This window comes from Lathyrus oleraceus, chromosome 4, assembly GCF_024323335.1.
Source record: "Lathyrus oleraceus cultivar Zhongwan6 chromosome 4, CAAS_Psat_ZW6_1.0, whole genome shotgun sequence".
In the NCBI taxonomy this organism is placed as follows: domain Eukaryota; kingdom Viridiplantae; phylum Streptophyta; class Magnoliopsida; order Fabales; family Fabaceae; genus Lathyrus; species Lathyrus oleraceus.
Window position 1 is genome coordinate 489,405,861 of NC_066582.1, and position 23,239 is coordinate 489,429,099.

Genomic DNA, 23,239 nt, shown 5'->3' on the forward strand with positions numbered 1-23,239 from the left:
AAAGAATCATCTACCAATCAAATTCTAAGAACATACCCATAAATTTAATTGTTACCTTTCTTACTAATTTCAAATTCTTACCTTAATTGATGAACTCAAACTTTTATTTATGAATGAAAATGCTTATGCACATTGTCCCAAACTTCATAAGCTGAGAACACTAGGTAACACAACTTAAGAAATCATGAATAAGAATCAATTAACAATGCTTGTGTTAGTTCTTTGGGATTGGATGAATTATGCAAAACAACATGGAGCGCATAAGGGACACATGTGGAATATGATGTTCCAACATGTATGCTGCAGCATCTGGTTTCTGGCAACAGACAGATATTGTTACAGTTTTGGTTCAGAATTATTCTATCCATGACTTTCTCTACAATGAAAATCTACAAGTCATGGAGAAAAGTTTGTTTGGATGTACTGGTGTAATATGTGGAATACGATGTTCTAGCATGTGTGCAATGCAACATCTTGCCATGTTCAGCAGACCATGATGGATGTTGTTTGGTGCAAAAATTCTGGTTGAGATTCAATCATGATGCGCTTTATTTAAAAATGTGTGGTTGATTTGTTTGACAGTTGTTGAAAATCAAATCAAATTTAAATGGAGATTTAAATTTGAATTTGAATGCAACAAATAATATTTTTTAGATATTTTTATGGAGAAATCAAATCCAATAAAATTTTCTATTATTCTAGACAAATTTAAATCAGATATCCATGAAGAAAAAACTCATAATATGTTGCTATATAATGAGATTCAAGTCTCATGTTATGCTTAAGAGTTTTGTGGACAAGACTGAATTCTTAGGGCCTACGGTTTGTGAGTCTTTTGTTTCTTATATTCCACGCTAATGTCCATGTAAGGATTAGTGTTGAATCTACTAATTGTACACTATTATATATTTCAGTAACTTGACATAGTTGTTGATTTGTCTTACTTGAGTTGTAAATTCAACAATCAATAGAGTTGTTATTGAAGTTGATGACTAGGGCTTAGTGATTAAGAAAAAGTGAGAGGGATTCTCATATTTAGGGTGAGACTTAAATAGAAAGTCACTAGGATTATGGAGAGGCATATAACTTCATCGGGTTTGGGGTTCTTATAAGATTAATTCTTCTAATTCAAAGTAGTTTACAGTTTTCTCAGATGTAAGTGCGGTTTCGCTGAACTGGTTATCAATATGTTGTGTTAGTTTATAGTTTTCTGCATTATTTATTATTTCGGTAAGACTGTTCCTAAATTGGTTTTAAAATTTGGATAAGTTGTCTCAACACTTGATCCAATATCTATCCCCCAAGGAACAAAATTTTAGTTTGATCTTGAACTATAAAAATTCATAATTTTAAAAAAATAATGTTAACAATCTTATTATTGTCAATTTTGAAAATATGAGGGATATGAGGATTTACCACCACTCTGTGGAGTTTGCGAGAGAGTATAACACTTTTTATTACTTGCTAATTCCAAAGTAGAAAATTATTTTTTTAAAATTTAATTGATAGCTTCGATGCAAATGTGTTTGCGAAGAACGAATCACACGTCATGAGTCTTGAGGTGAGCTTTCTAGATCTATCATTAAAGCTTCTGGGAAGCTTGGTACAATACTTGACTTTTAGAGAATATGAAGGTGCGATGAATAGAGTAATGAAGCTTTGATCTTCAATTAAGAATAGAGAAGATGAAGCGGAAGACACAATTTTCAGAGCATTTGAAGGAGCGATTAACTGAGTAATGAAGCTTTAAAATTCAATCGAAAATAGAGAAAATGTAGTTGAAGCAGAAGAAGTTGATCTTTTGTCAAGAATTGAGAAAATGTAGTTGAAGCGTAAAAGATCTCTTTTTAGATGTTTAATACAATATAAGAATTAAAATTTGATCTAACTTTAAGATAAAAATGTCATTCTTTATAAATTCTTTTTAATCTTTATGATTAACCAATGTGGAATTTGAGAACTTTCCCATTAAAAAAATTGATTGACTCCGAATGCAAATAGTTGTTCTAAGTACTCAATCCCGCTGTCGAGGACCACCTTACAAGCAGTCAAATGTTGTGCATGACCACTTCTTTGAGGCTCACCACTATTTTAAAAAATCGTTTTATTATAATTAAAAACTAATATTTTTCATGAGTAAAAATTATCAACTTTTCTAACTAAATGAATATGGTCGTATTCTTTTAAGAGAAAAAAGATTATACATTGACAGTGTAAAATATTTTTACACTGTCAATTAATCAGAGACGTGTTTCTCGCCAAATCACAAATTTAATTTTAAAATATTGGTATGACATGACAGAAAATTATAATTCTATTAGATGATGGTGTAAAAATAATTTATACGGACAGTGCACTACTTTTAATCTCTTCTTTTAATTGGATGGTTTCCATAAATTTGGAGAAAAATCGTCGATATGAATTATACAACTCACACTACAAAATGAAAGTATAAGATTCAAGATAGAATTCATTAATTATTTTTTTGACTTAATGGATAAATTTGAAAAGTCTGAAGATTATTTAATTGTATCGCCGTCCCTAACAAGAAGCATGGACGTGCTGCATCTCTCCAAGCCACCTTTTGTTACATTTCCACTTCTATAGATAGTATAGTTGTTATAAAATATATAGAAGTTTAGATATATGTTCATGCCAAAGGGGAGTCAGCATAAAACAAAAATGAAATATTTTAGAAAATGGCCACAACAATTTTGAAAGGTATCAAACGAAATTCAAAGAGTTTGGCACGTTCTTATTTAACTAGATCTTTTTTAGTAACATTAATTAGCTTGATATTTTCATATTTGGACAAAATGCTTGAAGTTTAGATGCTATTAACATGAACACATAAACACCACACAAAAAAAAATATAGAGAGAGAGACGGTGGTACTGTTTACCTATAAAATAATAACACGTGGATTTTAATAAAGAAAAGTATTTAAATAAATTATTCAATAATCAATTACAAACCCTGAATCGACAACCTGAAATTCGAGCTTCACAGTCGCCAAGTCGCCAACTAATGTAGAAGAATGTTATTCATACACCCAAATTCGACACCAATATTTATACTGTATATAATGATCACCATATTTATACGGTAAACACTATTTTTTTAAAATTAAAAACATATTATTTAAATAAAAAAATAAAATATATATATATTTTTAAAATAAAATTATATACTTTTTAAAAAAATAATATTGTTTATAAATTTATTTTATAATACAAATATAAAATTGTGTAATTAATCAACTTCACTCTAGCATAAACCAAAAATATGTAAGTTATTAACCTTTCATTTTACTTATAATGCATTAACCAACTTTAATACTTCATTAACAAATAAATTATATAATATTAACCAAGTTCTTATATTAAATTATGAAATCGTGAACAGTGATATGCACGTGAACAATGATCATAAACAATGCTCGTGAACAGTGCATGAACAATAAATTTTAATAGTAAAATAAAGTTGATTAATGAAATGTAAAAAGTTGGTTAATGAAGTGATGAAATTGGTTAACAAACTTACAGATATTAAAAATAATTTTTATTTGTAAAACAAAGTTGGTTAATAAAATATAAAATGTTGAATAATAAAATCATAAAGTTAGTTAATCACACATTTTAATGTTGATATTCCCTTAATTAAAAAAAAATCATGATAATAATAATAGCTTTTATAATTTTTTTTAAATAATTTTTTATTATAATATTTCAAATAAATATCATATATATATATATATATATATATATATATATATATAATATATATATATTATATATATATATTATATATATATTATATATATATATTATATTCGTGTTTTATTCTGGTCCAATTTCTTATGTAAGTTTTATATCTGTGTGTAGTGTGTTGAAAGTTGTGACATTTTTGTATGGGATGATGAAATTGGGCATGGTCAGTTTCATGGTAGAAATGAAAATCAAAAGATCCAAACAAGTTACAATAATTGTGATATGATAATGACTTATTTGAGGGAATTCAAGAAGGATATTGGCAAGAATATGGTAAGGAGTATGGGGTACAAGTCAATTCAAAAAAGCACTTGGGTGCCCTTATTTTCAGTTTTACATCATTCACATCATGTTCAAGATAAATATCATCATCAACTTTTGTTGCACAAGCATATGCAGCAAAATCGTATGCATCATTGTCCTTACTTAGCTGGAAAAAATTTCATCTATTTCAATAATTTTCGTCCAAGCCCTATAACTTCCTTCTTTATAACCCCACCTCTTCACCAACTTATGAATTTCAAACATTGTTCATTTCTCAATATGTTGTCCATAAACTATCATACGCACACCACCTCTGTATAATCTATCATTCTCATTGATCCTTACAAGTTCACCTCCATGGTGAAAAATTACATTAAATAGTTGCATGTTCTGTAAAAGGAGTTCGAAACAAAGTTTAACGTTCTACATTCGACATTACATTCACTACAGAAAGAGAGTTCAAAAAAACTTACCTCAAACATTGGAAGCTTCAATTGCGTCTTCGTGCTTCATTTTTGAGCTTTGTCCTCGTTCTTCGTCTTCATGATCCAATGGCATTCTTTGTCTTCGCGATATGTCGTTCGTCTTCTATGTTGATCGTCTTGTTCATAATTTGGGAATTTTAGTGAAACCCTAATTTTTAAGGGGGCCAATAAAAATGATGGTCAGGTAAATTAATTAATTAAAATTGAATATCTTACATGTCATTTAAATTTTAATTGAAAAAATTGCCACCTAGACCATCCAATTATAACCACGTAGGATTATAATAAGAGTTTGGGTTGAAATAGTCAAAGAATAGGTCATTCACACGGAATCAAGATATTATAAGGGGGGAATCTTAAAAAAAATTATGGGATAAATCAAATCTCATTAGTATTACGGGGATGACGTGTATATATATATATATATATATATATATATATATATATATATATATATATATATATATATATATATATATATATATATATATATATATATATATATATATATATATATATATATATATATATCTATATATATATATATATATATATATATATATATATCTATATATATATATATATATCTATATATATATATCTATATATATATATATATATATATATATATATAGATTAGATTCAATTTAAAAACTATGATTTGGAGTAAGTTAAAAAAACATACTCTTGGAGTAAGTTGATCCTCTCTCTCACTCACACACATACTTAAAAGTCTTCTTTAATTGTTTTTATATATTAAAAATGTTTTCAAGTCGAACCAAGTGATTAAGAAACTATCTAATCTTCTTTGAAAGGTTTTTTAAACTACTCAATCGATTGAGGACTTTAGCCAATCAATTGGAAACATTTTTGTGACCTAGATAATCGATTAGATCATTAAGTCAATCGACTGAGGACTTAAGTCAATCAATTGAAAACATTCTTGTGACCTAGAGAATAGATTGGAGCATTAAGTCAATCGACTGGAAAAAAGCCTAAACGATTAATCAAACAATTAGGACAACGTCTTAATAACTTGTAACAACTCTATATAAAGTCCTTCCACATTTGGCAACGGCAATCGATTAAAATTGGTCATCAAATGGATTGGCTCATTAATTTTGCTCATGGATCTTCTTCTTTTTTTGGATTTTCCTTTTCCTATATAATAAAGGGTCGCGTCTTCTTCATTTTATAACATTTTCCAAAGTTTAACATATTCTTTAGAATTTATATCTCTATTTTCTATCTTTCGCTCTCTAAAAATTATTTTTATTTCACTTAAGTTGATTTGGTGCTTTTGAGTGAAACATTACTTGCAAGGAAGAATTTGTATTATTCGTGTCGGTTTTTTAACTCTCTAGAGTGAAATACTTTTTAAGAAATTAAATTTGGTTCGTGAAATAAATAAGTCATAAAATCTCTCTCCTGGTTTCTGGAACTCTGCTAGAAAAAAGTTATAGTTTAGTTATTGAGATAAACTTTGAGACTCTCTAATCGGTTTGTTAGTTTAGCTTAGGTAAAAGTTATCTTTGGTTGGGGACAAGCATGTAAAATCTCAAGGTAAGATAATATTAAGGTTCATGGGCATAACCTGTAAAAGCACAAAAGTTTATAGTCAAAATCAAAGATCTCTTGAGGACAGGAGTAGGCTAACATTCAGCCAAACTTGGATAAATCTCTGGTGCAATTTCTCAAATCCTTATACTCTTTAATTTTCTGTGTTTATTTATTTTCTTTATTTGTGGTACTATTTACTCTATCATTTAAGAAACTACTAATATAATTTTAAGTATGTTTAAGAAAACCATTAAATTAATTGCAAACTTTAAATAAATCTAAAAGGATTGGACCAAGGATGATAAAAAAAAATGTGCAATGCAGTTTGAAAGAAAAAATTGTCATCGCCACCGCTCCTGGTCTGGATGAAGTTTTATGAGTTTCTCATTGCAAGACTGCAATAGAAATGTGGGATGTCTTCCAAATTACCCATGAAGAAACTATTGAGGTAAATAGGGAAAGGTTGAGCACATTAACACATGAATATGAACTCTTCATAATGAAACCTAAAGAGAGCACCAATCAAATGAAAATATGATTTACCCATATCGTGAGTCATATGAGAACTGTGTGTTGATTAATACAAATGTATATTGTTCTATTGGGTAATACACTAATCTCACAGCATGGAGGCCAAAAGGAGATAGGAATAAGAGTAACAGCTGGTAATATTATTCGGTAAGTATAGGAGCATATTAATGACCTATACTCAGAGGACGTTTGCACTGATCATCAAATTCTAAGTTGTCTACTTGCATCTTTAACCACTTGTGATATTTGAATCCTCATCCAGGTTCCACTATCAAATACTCATTTTAGTTATCATCATCAAAAGCGCATTATCGAGAGCTTATTTGATTACCTGCAAAAATATGGTTCCACATAAGGGTAGTTCATATTTTATAGTTAGTGTGTATTCTTCATGTAATATTAATAAAAAGAATAATTTTATGGAAGGAATTAATGGATCTTAAAAGAAAACCAATGGGTGGTGTTAGGTGGGAATTTTGACATCAAGAAGGAGGTGATAAACTAAGGAAAGAGAATGCTCTTTGGAGTTATCTAGGATTTAACACAAAGTATAAGTGATATGAGGAGGTGTCGAAGTTTGTCTTCTGTAAGGGAAGACGAATGTGAAACTTAGGAATAATCCCAAAGTTCAGGATATCACTTCGATAGAAGAGTTGTTAGACATATATTCGAATTTGAATGACAGAAGTGTAATCGTAGTTCATTCTTATCCACTTTGATAGAAAGGACACGTGGAATGTTTTCCTGAAAGGCAGACATGCCGAGTGTAACGTGTCAGTGCCTAGGAGAAGATTCGTTGGAGACGGTTATTTCAATTTAGTATAAATAGGCATCCTAATGTTTAGATTAGTGTGTTCAAATTGTTGTACAATCAATCATATTTACTCAAAGTATCCAGTGTGTAGAGAAAAGAGTATAACTGAGAATGTACGTTCGATAACACCATTATATTTACATCAATCAAAGTTTATTTACATCTTCCTGTTCAACAATTATCCTTTATTACCAGTCATTTATCAAGCATTGTTTTACACTTTACTTGCTTTTCTGTCATTTATCTTCTTAAGAACGCTTTAAGCAAACATTCCTTATTCAAGGATAATGTCGAAGTGTCCATATTTTATATACGATTTTAGAACAATAGCACATATCCTAGGATCAATCTGGTTGATCCTGTGAGTAACCAAAATTTCTGTAATTTGGAAGACCGACAGTTATTTACCCATTTTCACGTGTAAGATGTGGGTTTTGATATTTGGGAGGGAACTTCAACACAGTTGTTAGTAGTAGAGAAAGGAAATAAGTAAGTGAGTCTGGTAGGAAAAGTGAGATGCAAGAACTCAGGGAGTTTATTGCAAAAATGGAAATGGTAGATGTTCCTACTATAAGTAATATATTCACATGGTTTAGTGGGGATTGTAAATATATGAGTAGGCTGGAAAGGTTTTTAATCTATGAAAGTTGAAGGGGAAGGCTGTAAAACAAAGTTGGTTAATAAAATATAAAATGTTAAATAATAAAGTTATAACTTAGTTAATCACACATTTTAATGTTGATATTCCCTTTATTAAAAAAAATTCATGATAATAAGAACAGCTTTTATAATTTTTTTTAAATATCTTTTTATTATAATATTTCAAGTAAATATCTCACACACACATATATATATATAATATATATATATATATATATATATATATATAATATATATATATATATATATATATATATATATATATATATATATATATTATATATATATATATATATATACTCGTTTTTATTCTAGTCCAATTTTTTATGTAAGTTTTATATTTGTGTGTAGTGTGTTGAAAGTTGTGAAATTTTTGTCTGGGATGATGAAATTGGGCATGGTCAGTTTCATGGTAGAAATGAAAATCAAAAGATCCAAACAAGTTACAATAATTGTGATATGATAATGACTTATTTGAGGGAACTCAAGAAGGATATTGGCAAGGAATATGGTAAGGAGTATGGGGTACAAGTCACTTCAAAAAAGCACTTGGGTGCCCTTACTTTCAGTTCTACATCATTCACATCATGTTCGAGATAAATATCACCATCAACTTGAGTTGCACAAGCATATGAAGCAAAATCGTATGCATCATTGTCCTTACTTAGTTGGAAAAAATTTCATCTACTTCAATAATTTTCGTCCAAGCCCTATAACTTCCTTCTTTATAACCCCACCTCTTCACCAACTTATGAATTTCAAACATTGTTCATTTCTCAATATGTTATCCATAAACTATCATACGCACGCCACCTCTACATAATCTATCATTCAATCCTTACAAGTTCACCTCCATGGTGAAAAATTACATTAAATAGTTGCATGTTCTGTAAAAGGAGTTCGAAACAAAGTTTAATGTTCTACATTCGACATTACATTCACTACAGAAAGAGAGTTCAAAAAAACTTACCTCAAACATTGGAAGCTTCAATTGCGTCTTCGTGCTTTGTTTTTGAGCTTTGTCCTCGTTCTTCATCTTCGTGCTCCAATGGCATTCTTTGTCTTCGTGATATGTCGTTCGTCTTCTATGTTGATCGTCTTGTTCGTAATTTGGGAATTTTAGTGAAACCCTAATTTTTAAGAGGGGTCAATAAAAATGATGATCAGGTAAATTAATTAATTAAAATTGAATATCTTACATGTCATTTAAATTTTAATTGAAAAAATTGCCACCTAGACCATCCAATTATAACTACATAGGATTATAATAAGAGTTTGGGTTGAAATAGTCAAAGAATAGGTCATTCACACGGAATCAAGATATTATAAGGGGGGAATCTTAAAAAAAGCTTATGGGATAAATCAAATCTCATTAATATTACGGGGGTGACGTGTATATATATATATATATATATTATATATATATATTATATATTATAATATAATATATATATATAATATATATATATTATATATATATATATATATATATATATATATATATATATATATATAACCATTAGATTAGATTCAATTTAAAAACTATGATTTGGAGTAAGTTAAAAAAAACTTACTCTTGGACTAAGTTGATCCTCTCTCTCACACACGCACATACTTAAAAATCTTCTTTAATTGTTTTTATATATTAAAAATGTTTTCAAGTCGAACCAAGTAATTAAGAAACTATCTAATCTTCTTTGAAATGTTTTTTAAACTACCCAATCGATTGAGGACTTTAGCCAATCAATTGGAAACATTTTTGTGACCTAGATAATCGATTAGATAATTAAGTCAATCGACCGAGGACTTAAGTCAATCAATTGAAAACATTCTTGTGACCTAGAGAATAGATTTGAGCATTAAGTCAATCGATTGGAAAAAAAGCCTAAACGATTAATCAAACAATTAGGACAACGTCTTAATAACTTGTAACAACTCTATATAAAATCCTTCCACATTTGGCAACGGCAATCGTTTAAAATTGGTCATCAAATCGATTGGCTCTTTAATTTTGCTCATGGATCTTTTTTTTTTTTTGGATTTTCCTTTTCCTATATAATAAAGGGTCGCGTCTTCTTCATTTTATAACATTTTCCAAAGTTTAACATATTCTTTAGAATTTGTCTCTCTATTTTCTATCTTTCGCTCTCTAAAAATTACTTTTATTTCACTTAAGTTGATTTGGTGCTTTTGAGTGAAACATTACTTGCAAGGAAGAAATTGTATTACTCGTGTCGTTGTTTTAACTCTCTAGAGTGCAATACTTTTTAAGAAATTAAATTTGGTTTGTGAAATAAATTTATACCTATATATAAAGGGAATACATGATTTTGGAGTGGCCTAATTTTGATCCAAAAATATCCTTTAGTTTCTTTTTAAATAAATAACACATTAAAAAAAACGGTGTACTTGATAACTTACAACAGTTACAAAATTAAGTGGCCCAAAGTTCAGGATATCACTTCGATAGAAGAGTTGTTAGACATATATTCGAATTTGAATGACAGAAGTGTAATCGTATTTCATTCTTATCCACTTTGATAGAAAGGACACGTGGAATGTTGTCCTGAAATGTAGACATGCCGAGTGTAACGTGTCAGTGCCTAGGAGAAGATTCGTTGGAGACAGTTATTTCAATTTAGTATAAATAGGCATCCTAATGTTTAGACTAGTGTGTTCAAATTGTTGTACAATCAATCATATTTACTCAAAGTATCCAGTGTGTAGAGAAAAGAGTATAATTGAGAATGTACATTCGATAACACCATTATATTTATATCAATGAAAGTTTATTTACATCTTTCTATTCAGCAATTATCCTTTATTACCAACCATTTATCAAACATTGTTTTACACTTTACTTGCATTTCTGTCATTTATCTTCTTAAGAACGCTTTAAGCAAACATTCCTTATTCAAGGATACTGTCGAAGTGTCCATCTTTTATATACGATTTTAGAATAATAGCACATGTCCTAGGATCAATCTGGTTGATCCTGTGAGTAATCAAAAATTTTGTAATTTAGAAGACCGACAGTTATTTACCAATTTTCACGGGTAACATGTGGGTTTTGATATTTGGAAGGGGACTTCAACACAGTTGTTAGTAGTAGAGAAAGGAAATAAGTAAGTGAGTCTGGTAGGAAAAGTGAGATGCAAGAACTCAGGGAGTTTATTGCAAAAATGGAACTGGTAGATGTTCCTACCAGAAGTATCACATTTGCATGGTTTAGTGGGGATTGTAAATCTATGAGTAGGCTGGAAAGATTATTAATCTATGAAAGGGAAAGTTGGATTGTAGTAGGTCAACATATTTGATTTTACATATAATTGTACTCACACACAAACCATTCTTTTATCACTTTATATAATTAAGTTTAAATGATACAAAATAGTATATTAAAATAGGGAAGAGTACAATATACAAACAAACAACATAAGAGCATATCCTTTAATCTCTTATTTTATTTAGGTGGATATTGGTTGATTAGAAACTCATTGCTCAGCATTTGAAATAGCAGAAACAAGCAAAACCAAAAAAACCTTGACGGTGACAAGCACCGAAAACAGCATTCTCCACATTGATGCACTGTTTTTTACAGTTTCTTGTTTTACCACAAAATCCTGACCATGTTTTACTTCTCTTTTCGCAAACTTTTGCTTCCACCTCTACACACATATAAAGAAAAAATTAAAAATAAAATTAAAAATTATAATATAACAAATCAATGAATAAATATAAGTAACTGCTTGATTAGTCTGTTGTACCCGATGTGGAAAAAAGAAGAAGGGCTAGGCAGATGAGCATGAAGATGGTGAAGAATTTACTATTAGCGGCATTCATGGTTGCTAAGTGTAGATGATTTTCTCTTACAAAAGGTACGAAAAACATGTTTGTGTCAAATGTATTTATAGGAAGCAATTTAAGTAGAGTTGACAAATTGAGTTGAATATTTTGAAATGTTCTACCTCTAATTAAAATTCTGCGAGCCGGCTGGAGATTTTCAATTTTTAGAGTCTATCAAGAAAACTATTCAGGCATGGCAAAATTCATTAGGAAGAAAATTAAATTGAATAAGATGACACGTGTAATACCTATTCATTGTTTTAAATTTCTGACTTTTTGTTTTATAAACTAATAACAAACTTGTGCCTACTTACTTACGGAGAGGGTTTGATGATTTGATATGCCTGTGCATACGCTTTAGTTTCTTAAATTATAAGAGATAAAAAAAAATTGAATCAATACAGACTTTAAAAAGACCAAACATAATAATATACCATATTTAGAAATATATAATAAAGTATGAGAATCGTTTTACAACTCAAAACAACCGAATAATGAAATAGTTTAAACACCACCAAAATTTCAAAAACTTACAACATTTAAAAGATATTTTAAAAAATCTTAATAAAGATCGAAACAACTAATCCTTAAACCCGACAAAAAATGTTATAATAGCAACAATCACTTCCATCTCAAACTAACATATAAGTATTTTTAAATTTGGTGAATCTTGAATTCTAAAATATCTCCATTACGAAGCTTCTTTGTTTTGGTGTATTCATACCAATTCCGTCTAATGAACTTCTCTGCATGATTCCTTTTTGCTGTATGAATGAAGCAGTCATAAAAAAATTTAGATTCAAGATCAATCAATTTGACCTCCTTTAACCTAGGTCTGATACAATATTTGATAATGTTTCTAGGGAAGTGCTGAAAAACATTTAAAGATAGTATTGAGTTATTAGTAATTTGCTTGAAAAAATACGAGTAATCATGTAGGATAATGATTGTTATAGTCTTACCAAAAAAAATTGATATTTTTTTTGGAATTAATTATCCTGCTCTCTCAAGCATATTGAATGTTACATACATTCAGACCAAAAACAACTACATTCTTTGTTGTAATAGGATTGTTCTTCAAATTTTCACCATTTCCCTTGTGAAACATTCATTAGTCTTCAACCTTTCACCATTTTCCATTTCAATAACATTTTCAGGAATTGTTCCCCTAACGAATTATTTGTTACCAGAAGTGTGATTAAAAGATATGTCTTGATGGCCAAGTTCATGAACAACCTTCTTATCTTTCTGATTGTTAATTTGATAAAGATGTTTGTGAAGAAGTTTATCTTTTGCATGATTTTTGCAAAATTTATCAACATTTGATATGGTTTGCATCACGTAGACTCATTCTTCATCAGATGAACTTGAAACAGAAAGATAGTAATGTCACATATCAATAAGTTTAAACATCTTGGTTATTAGAAACTATCTACAAAATAAAAAATCCATCTTATGCATGAAATTTTATCAAAACCCAGAATAATAATAATAACAATATAAATTGTAGAATTTTTTTCCTTTATTATGTTTTTTACTCGGGCTTTAATAGTTGATTATGAACACTAATATGTTATAATTACAAAACCAACAAAAACCTTTAAATCGCATCTCTATTCGTGGTAACAATGATATAGATAACTTCGTTACCAGAAGAAAACAATATCACAAAATGAAGAATATAAAAATTATAACTGGTTACAAAATTAAGCTTTACTATATTTTAGTGGGTAAAGTACTAAAAACCCTAAGTCAAATTAGAATTTTTAAGTTTTACTATGTTTTAGTGGGTAAAGTAAACAATATGTATTGTTGGCTGAGAATAAAAACGTAAATTCATTAATGCAAAAAGATCATAAAATAAGTAAGTTTAATAATATTTGGAATTTGAAGTGTAACAGGAAAAAAAATGATATAGGTCTTACTTGGAAAATGTTTTCGTGATAATAGCAGGATATAATTTAATTATATATGACACGTGGGCTCAAATATTATTTTACCATTTTAAAATAGGTGGACAATTGTGTACTTTGGTTTATTTTTTTTTTGGCCTCTTAAACCAGTCGTGTAAAACATTCTAAACATTGCATTGTACTTGAAACTCAGCATGAAAGATCACCGCAAACCCTGTTACGGTTGGATATCTTCTTCAAGTAGTACGAATTCAGTTACAATTATATTTTATTCAAACTGTTTTCTTCAATAATCTATGTTGTCTTGTTTTGATTTTGGTTATCATCTTAATTGATCGATATATATATATGTAGTAAAAAATTAAGATTTGTATACGAATGATCTATGTAGTTAGATAGGTCGCCACTGAGCTAAAAGCAATTGACCTAAAGCGAGGTTTGTAAGCTCCCTCTAAGCGCCATGGGTTGGGATGTTAAGCCCATTTGAATCCCTAAGGGTGACGCTGGATTTATTTATCCAACAATCTCCCCCCAGTGTCAGCCGAGGGGATTTGAACCCATGATCATGCTCTGATACCACTTGTAGGATCAAGTGCTTACCACTGAGCTAAAAGCAATTGCTGTTAGTGAGGGTGCAACCTCAGGGACTGCACCTAAAGCGAAAAGCGAGGTTTGTAAGCTCCCTCTAAGCGCCATGGGTTGGGATGTTAAGTCCATTCGAATCCCTAAGGGTGACGCTGGATTTATTTATCCAACATGAAGTATATATCTGCATCACTCGATATGTTAAAATTAAAAAGTGGATGACAAAAAATAATGTTAAAGATGAATAACCAACGTAATAGATTTGTAAAAGATTACATTTGAATGAAAACATTTTATAAATATTATACTATTTAATTTGAATGACATGAGAATAGAAAAAGTTATTATTTATGTCAAAGTTGGATATCACGTATGGTAGGTTTCTACAATGATAATAACCAAACGTGTGGGAAAAATCAATTGTATATCATTATCATTGCATTAGTACAAAATTCATCTCCCTCAATTATAACAACCAGAATGTTTGGTAACTACATTTATTTATAACATTTATTTAAAATCCCAATTGTTGATCTTTATACCCATTAAAAGAATTGTTTAAGTCTTTTGTCATTCAACAACAGAGAATACACACCGAAGAAGATTTTGAGGGGATTTTGTATATCAAAACAATTAAGACAGTTGAAGGACCCAATGACGGAGAGTATGAAAAATTCTTTATAAAAACATAAACGGTTATATCTAATCACTAATCACAATTAACTTGCATTCATAATATAATGGAGAACCACACATCTATTTCTTCAGGTTCTACCATGTAATGTCATTTTACATGAAACATATGTGACAATAATGATCGTTGTTTTTGTGTATGGTTGATAAAAAATGTATGTTGTTTTACTACAAAATCGAAAGATGTTGTTGTATTTTGTTTTGCTGTGCATGCATGCATGTAGTGAAAAAAAGTCTGATGTAATTATTTTGCAGTGTTTCGTTTATAGACATGGAAAAAGTAATGTCTACTATAGAAATGCTAAGGAGGAAATATAGGTTAATGTTCTGGTAAGAATTTATAGAAATGCTAAGGAGTTAATGTTCTAGTATGAATTTATAGTAAAAAAAATCCTATAGAAGATGTAAATCCATTATTATTCTTTTCATATAAATTTTATTTTTGTGATTAATGTAGAACTTTCCAAGGGAGATTGTAAGGAATCATATGCTCAAGAGTCTTTCAAAAATAACTTTAGTTAATGAAGAAATTATGGACATATTTGATTGTGTAGTTCATACTGTAGGCAGAAATCCTCATGAAAAATCAATTGGACATGGTTGGTATGAGTATGTCAAACACAAGCAACTTAGATCAAGTGATGTGGTTGGTTTCACCATTTTCCCTCCAGCAGACATATTGTATGTTGTGGTGAAGAGGTGTTGAAGTTTTTGGAATATTTAGTTAGTTATCATGTAGTATATTTTGGTTATTAGTAATGTTTAACATATGATATCATGTAATATGTGGTGAATTGTTGAACATATCCATTGTTACATGTGGTTGTTTACTTTCATATATTAGTTGTTTGTACTATATGATAAATTATATCTTAAGTATGTGTAATTGTGGAAATATGCAGACATTTCATGACTTAACTAATATAGATATTTAATGTGCCATAGAAATTATTATGAGATGAGTTAACATAAGAGTAAAAATTGCAATGGAATTGGGTTGAACGCGCCAAATGTGTTGGAATAATGTAATTAACGATAGTTTAGGATGAGAGATGACAAATAAAATCGAGGTGCATATCATATTTGTAAACATGATTGTGGAGTCGGTTTCTATTGAATAACATAGTAAATACAAAAAAAAACATGAAATCCAAATCATATATGTTAACATGACGGTTGTGTCAGCTTGCATAGTTGAAGTTTTTTTTTAAATATCCAATTTTTAAAAAAAATATCCAAAAATATCCTATTTTTCAAAAAAAGTTACATTTTTTTGTCATTTTTAGCCCTAAATTGGCCTTAGGCGCCACCCTAGTTGGCGCCTACCCTTAAATTTAGGGCAAGTCGCCACTAGGGGTGGCGCCTACCCTTAGTTTGTTTTTTTTTTTTTAATTAAATTTTTTTTTAATTAAATTTTTTTTTAATTAATTTTTTTTAAAATCTTTTTTAAATTATTTTAAATGTATTAATTTATAGTTATTATAAATTATATTAATTTATATTAATATATATATATATATATATAAATAATGTTATTTACAATATATATATATATATATATTAATTTATATATATATATTAATTTAATTTATAAGTAATTAATTATTTATAAATTTTTGGAAATTAATTTATATACATGTAAATAAATATTTATATACATGTAAATTAATATATATATATATATATATATATATATATATATCTATATATATATATATATATCTATATATATATATATATAATTCTATATCTATATATATATATATATATATTATTATATATCTATTATATATATATATATATATATATATATATAAAAGATATGATACACAATATCTTTAAAGATAAAGATATAAAGAGAAATAAACACATATATTTTTATTAAAATAATACACAAGACAAATATTATAAAGATATTATTAAAATACATTATTAATTTGGGATTTATCACATATTATGTGGTCCCTGGTACGATCCGCACGGGGGAGGTCTAACTACTCGCCTAGACGGCTCACGTGGTGGTGGGGCTTCCCTATTACCACCCCTAGTCCTAACGCGTCCCCTTGTCGTTTGCCGTTGTGGTTGGGTCGAAGTCCCTTCAATGCTGTAGGAAAGGCGGGTGCCCTCTGCGCCCTCAAAGCTTTATCTCGGTGGGACAAACTGACTCCTGTTGGGTGCGCCCTCGAAATGTGGCATTTGGTAGTTGAGGGTTGAATCGGGTTGGCTAAAGAACAATGTTTGTTGTGGTGTGTAGTAGTCTTGTTGGTAATCCTCTTGTATAGTCGTGTCGGGGCTAGGTGGAGGACTGGAAGAGCTCGGGACATCGTCGTGATGGAAGTGTTGGGATTGGTGGATGTGGGGGGATTGATATTGTGGTAGGTGTTGGGACTGTTGAGGTTGGTGTTGGTAATCTTCATGGTATTGGGGTTAAGTTTGTGGTATGTAGTGTTGATTTGGTTGGGGGTGGACATGTGTTGTGGTGTTTGTTGTTGGTAATACAGTGGTGGTGGTTGTTGTTGGTAATAAGGTGGTGGTGGTTGTTGTTGTTGGTAATACTGTGGTGGTTGTTGTTGTTGGGAATATTGTGGTGGTTGTTGTTGTTGGAAATATGGTTGTTGCATCCGGGGATCGTCCAAAGAGAACGGGTCAGACACAATCATTTCTGGATTTGTATTTGCTCTATACCAATCCACATATTCCCTTGCCGGCTTCATTTCGTTGGGCGCCACCGGAAATTGTAGAACATAATGGGCACGGTCTTTCCACATTTTACGGAACTCCTTTGCAAATTCCTTCCAATTTTGGGCATACCACTGGTGGCTGATTTTTTTAAGATGCCAAGGTTCCAAAGACATTGGGAGGCCTGGGATTTCTTGATGCATTCCGAATTGCAGTTTGACACTGTCACTTTGGTGCATCTCCACAGTGGTGAACCGCAATATAGCCGTTTTTGCTGTCCAAACAGCTGCATCTTCGGGGTTGGGTTGATGTTCCAATCCCAAATATGGCCTCCAAATAAACTGCAAATAAAAAAGTAAATATGTTATTTATTGAGAATGCTTGATATTAATAAATCAGTTAGAAGATGAGTGATTTAGTGGTAATACATCTTGTGCTCGGAGACGATCCAAGAGTTGACGATAAAATATTATTTTATTTTTCGGGGTAAGATTGTAATCTAGTCCGGTTGTAATGAACCTAAACAAAAAAAGATAAATAATATTATTTACAAATATTTATAGAATAAATATACAAAATGAAATAACATCATAAATTTACCTAGTTGCGTAGGGGAAGGAGTAGACGTTAGGATTTTCTGGGGCTAGCCTCAGCAATCTCCACCACCCCCATGTTTGGAGCAAAAAAGCACATCCGGAAAATGTACCATGGTCATTTTGTGCATTTTTACACAAAGAGCTATATAGGAAAGTCAATACAGCAGAACCCCAACTATACGTGCTTATTCTATCAATGTCCTCGAGCAAACTCAAGTACATAAAGTTAATGCTATTTCCCGTGCCTTTGGGAAATAGCAAGTTCCCAAACAATAACATAATGTAAACCCTTGTTTTTATGATTTTTTCTTGTTCGGACGAATCCTCAGTCAAATTTATAGAGTCGTGGTAGAATTGGAGGCTCGATAGTTTAATACCCTGGCCCCTTGCTTTTGCAGATCCCTCACCCTCGACCAGATCTACGCCCAACATTTGAACACATAGTTCGTTGGGCTGTTGAACATTTCCAGTCACAGGCTTACCATTTATTCGAAGACCCAAAAGCATGTACACGTCCTCTAGTGTGACGGTACATTCACCTATTGGTAGGTGTAAAGTGTGTGTCTCTGGTCTCCAACGTTCACACAAAGCAAGAATAAATTTGACATCAATTGTGGCATTTACGACATGCATAACATGACCGAACCCCGCACGCTCTATGTAAGGTACGCATCATGGGTCTGGATAAGGCATAGGGTGTGAACGTTGACGAAATTTCTTGGGATCCTTTAAAAACAAACAATATAAACAATCATTAGATTGGACTCTTAAAAAATAAATTGTAAACATACGAAAGAGGCAATGTTCAAGAAAAACTTACGAATGAGGCAATGTTTGCCCTAGTGCCTCTGTGTTCTTGGCCCATGGTAAGAAAAGACATGATTGCAATGTAGAACGAAGTTTGGTGGATGAGAAGTTTCGCCGGAGTTCTCTGAATAAAAGTGTTTGTGGTTGATGAAAACTTGCAAGAATGACCTTCTATTTATACCCGTTTTCAAATAGTATGAATATGCAAAGATGTGACACGTGTAAGGCATGCGTGGGAATCTTGCAGACTAGGTGCAGGCTAGGTGGATAGGTTGGCATGCATTGGTACAGATTAGGTTGCACTTGTCTTGTCTAGGGGAAGGCTTGGTGGAACCTGATGATGCAAAGATGTGACACGTGTAAGGCATGCGTGGGAATCTTGCAGACTAGGTGCAGGCTAGGTGGATAGGTTGGCATGCATTGGTACAGATTAGGTTGCACTTGTCTTGTCTAGGGGAAGGCTTGGTGGAACCTAATGATGCAAAGATGTGACACGTGTAAGGCATGTGTGGGAATCTTGCAGACTAGGTGCAGGCTAGGTGGATAGGTTGGCATGCATTGGTACAGATTAGGTTGCACTTATCTTGTCTAGGGGAAGGCTTGGTGGTAGTGTTGCATGCAAAGATGTGACACGTGTAAGGCATGCGCGAGAATCTTGCAGACTAGGTGGTGAAGGCATTTGATGGATAGGCATGCGTGGGAATCTTGCAGACTAGGTGGTGAAGACATTTGATGGATAGGCATGCGTGGGAATCTTGCTTTGAATATTATTTTAGTACAACAGTTTTAGAAAGTTTAAATTGGTTTTTAATTCAATTTAGTTAATCAGGTTGTTTAAAATAAATAATTAAGCTTAAATAAGATTGAATATTATTTTAAACACATAATGGAAAAAAGAGATAGTTTAGCTTTTGAATAACATTGTATCCTGCTCCTCTGGCTCACAAGTTGTTAAGTAGATGTTTTATTTCATTCACTTGTTATGGCTTCTTTTTGTTTGAAGCGTGATATTCAGTATTGGAAGTTCAAGAAGTTTAACTTTTCGCTATGGAGTTATTCACTTTCAATTTGCACATGAAGACGAAGCTAATGTTGGTGCAAGCAAAGCTAAAGCCGAGACAACATATTTGAAAAGGCATGCATGGGAATCTTGCAGGCTAGGTGCAGGCTAGGTGCATGCTAGGTGGGTAGGTTAGCATGCATTGGTACAGAGTAGGTTGCACCCTTCTTGTCTAGGGGAAGGCTTGGTGGTAGTGTTGCATGCAAAGATGCGACACGTGTAAGGCATGCGCGGGAATCTTGCAGACTAGGTGGTGAAGGCATTTGATGGATAGGCATGCGTGAGGAAGGCTTGGTTAATGTGTGAGTATAAGTATTCACACAAATTTTTACAAAGGTATTCATAATATCTTCACATATATCTTCACAATATCTTCACATATATCTTCACAATATCTTCACAAAATCTTCACATATTATGGCATCCTCATCACAATACAAAATCAAAGCTCACGTGAATGGTGAGACTTATGAATGTGATATGTCTGGCTTCCTATTTAGAAACACCGATTGCACTCGTTTTTGTCTAAATAAATGAGCTAACTTCTCTTATCTGAAAAAAAAGATTGAGTCCAAACTTAGACAACCCGTGTCCCAAATTTTTTATCAACAACCTTTTTTTTCTGAAAATAACTCAGTCAGGTTTTATAAGTCATTAATTCAAAATGACATGGAGGCACAATACATGTTTCGTAACCATGAGTATTCTGGTTACGAATATATAGTGTTGTACATTGTGTTGGAACAATTTCAACCAACTCAGAATATTCAGTCACAGGTTATTGGTCCTGTGGATGATGACGAACAAGATGTTGAACACCACGTTGAAGACGATGTGGTTGATGATGCAGAAGATGTGGTTGATGACTTGGTGAGCCGTGATTCCGAAGACGAAGACCAAGTACAAATACCTATAGTGCAACGCTACTCACCGCCTGCGCACTTCACAACCCTTAACTTGGGCAAGGATGAGCCCTCATCAGATATGTTCTACAACCCATATATGAGGTCTGATGAGGAGTTAAAGAAGTGTGACCAATTTCGGACCAAGGAAGAGTGTCTGTTAGCAATAAAAAACTGGCACTTGAAAAACTGTGTTGACTACGATGTTAACAAATCAAACCCGGAAAGATACGTTATTTTATGCAAAAATCCGGAGTGTGGGTATAGGTTGATGGCATTGTACAAGAAGAAACATAATGTGTGGGTGATAGGGTCCATTTCTCAAGCTCACACTTGCGTCAACACAAACATGGCACAGGATCATCGCAAACTTAGCCATGATATGATCTGCCATTCCATAATACCTCTTGTTGAGGCTGACCCATCACTCAAGGTCAAAACTATTATCTCCCATTGTGTTACTATTTTCAAATATACACCGTTGTACAGAAAGGCTTGGTTAGCGAAAACCAAGGCAATTGAACTGGTATACGGTAATTGGGAGGAATCATACAAACAACTTCCGCGCTACCTGGCTGCACTAAATTTGTATTCACCTGGGACGGTTTCTATAATGGAGACATTGCCGGCACAATCCCCTGACGGAACTCGTCTAGAAGGTAATGGAATATTCCATAGACTTTTCTGGGTATTCCGTCCCTGCATCATCGGTTTCACATTCTGCAAGCCGCTTATTCTGGTCGATGGAACTTGGTTGTATGGGAAATACAAAGGATCGTTACTGATGGCGGTCGCACAAGATGGAAATTCTAATATTTTCCCAATAGCCTTTGCATTGGTAGAAGGAGAAACGGCTGCTGCTTGGAGTTTCTTCCTTAAGAATCTCCGAACGCACGTGACTCCACAAGCTGGCATCTGTGTGATTTCTGACAGGCACGCTTCTATAGACAGTGCATACAATAATCCAGCAAATGGTTGGCATGACCCCCCGTCTACGCATGTCTACTGCATCAGGCATATTGCTCAAAATTTTATGTGGGAGTTCAAAGATAATTTCTTGAAGCAAAATTTGATAAACGCGGGGTATGCATTAAACCAACCTGGATTCCAATACTACCGCCGGGAAATAATGTTGGAAAATTCTGATGCAGGGAGGTGGATCGATAATATTGACAGAGCAAAGTGAACTAGGTCATACAACGATGGGGTGAGGTGGGGCCACATGACAACAAATCTTGTGGAATCAATGAACGGCGTCTTTAAGGGCATACGTAACCTCCCGGTAACCGCTTTGGTGAGTGCGACCTATTTTAGGATGGCTACGTTGTTCATAACAAGAGGCAAGCGCTGGCATGAAGTGTTACAGACGAGTCAAGTATATAGTGATGCCTGCATGAAGTTTATGAGGCAGGAATCTGCCAAAGCCAGCAGCCATCGGGTTACGGAATTCGACCGCCATGGCCACACTTTTAGTGTCAAGGAAACAATTGACCACAACCAGGGGCTTCCCAGACAAGAGTATAGGGTCCTAATACCAGACTGTTGGTGCGACTGTGGTCAATTTCAGGCCTATCGTATGCCTTGTTCCCATGTCATTGCAGCGTGTTCACACAGCCACTTCGATGCATTATCGCTAGTGTCTCCCATCTACAAAGTTGCAACATTGCTAAATGTATACGACAATCCCTTTCCGGTGGTAGCATTGGAGGCATATTGGCCAGAGTATGACGGGGAAATTATTTGGCACAAAGAATCAATGCGGCGGAATAAAAGTGGTCGCCCAAATAGCAGGCGCATTAGAACTGAAATGGACGTCGCAGAGAAAATGCAGAGGAAATGTAGCATATGTAGACAACTAGGACATAATAAGAACAAATGTCCATATCGTGGATCTAGTTCCACAACATAGTTTTCATACTCATAACTATGTGTACCAATGTTATTTATCAATAAAGTTTACTTTTCATTCCAAATAGAAGATGACACTGGAACAATAAACACAAACATCTAACATTACAACACCAATTACTAAAACAGGTACTAAAACAAGAACAAGTACTAGAACAATAACAAA

The 23,239-nt window shown here is 32.2% G+C and overlaps 1 pseudogene; it reads right to left on the minus strand.

The window, feature by feature from the left end:
• Nucleotides 1–11,927, minus strand: part of LOC127135683 (defensin-like protein 19) — a 31,424-nt pseudogene extending 19,497 nt beyond the window's left edge.
• Nucleotides 11,928–23,239: the final 11,312 nt, after the last annotated feature.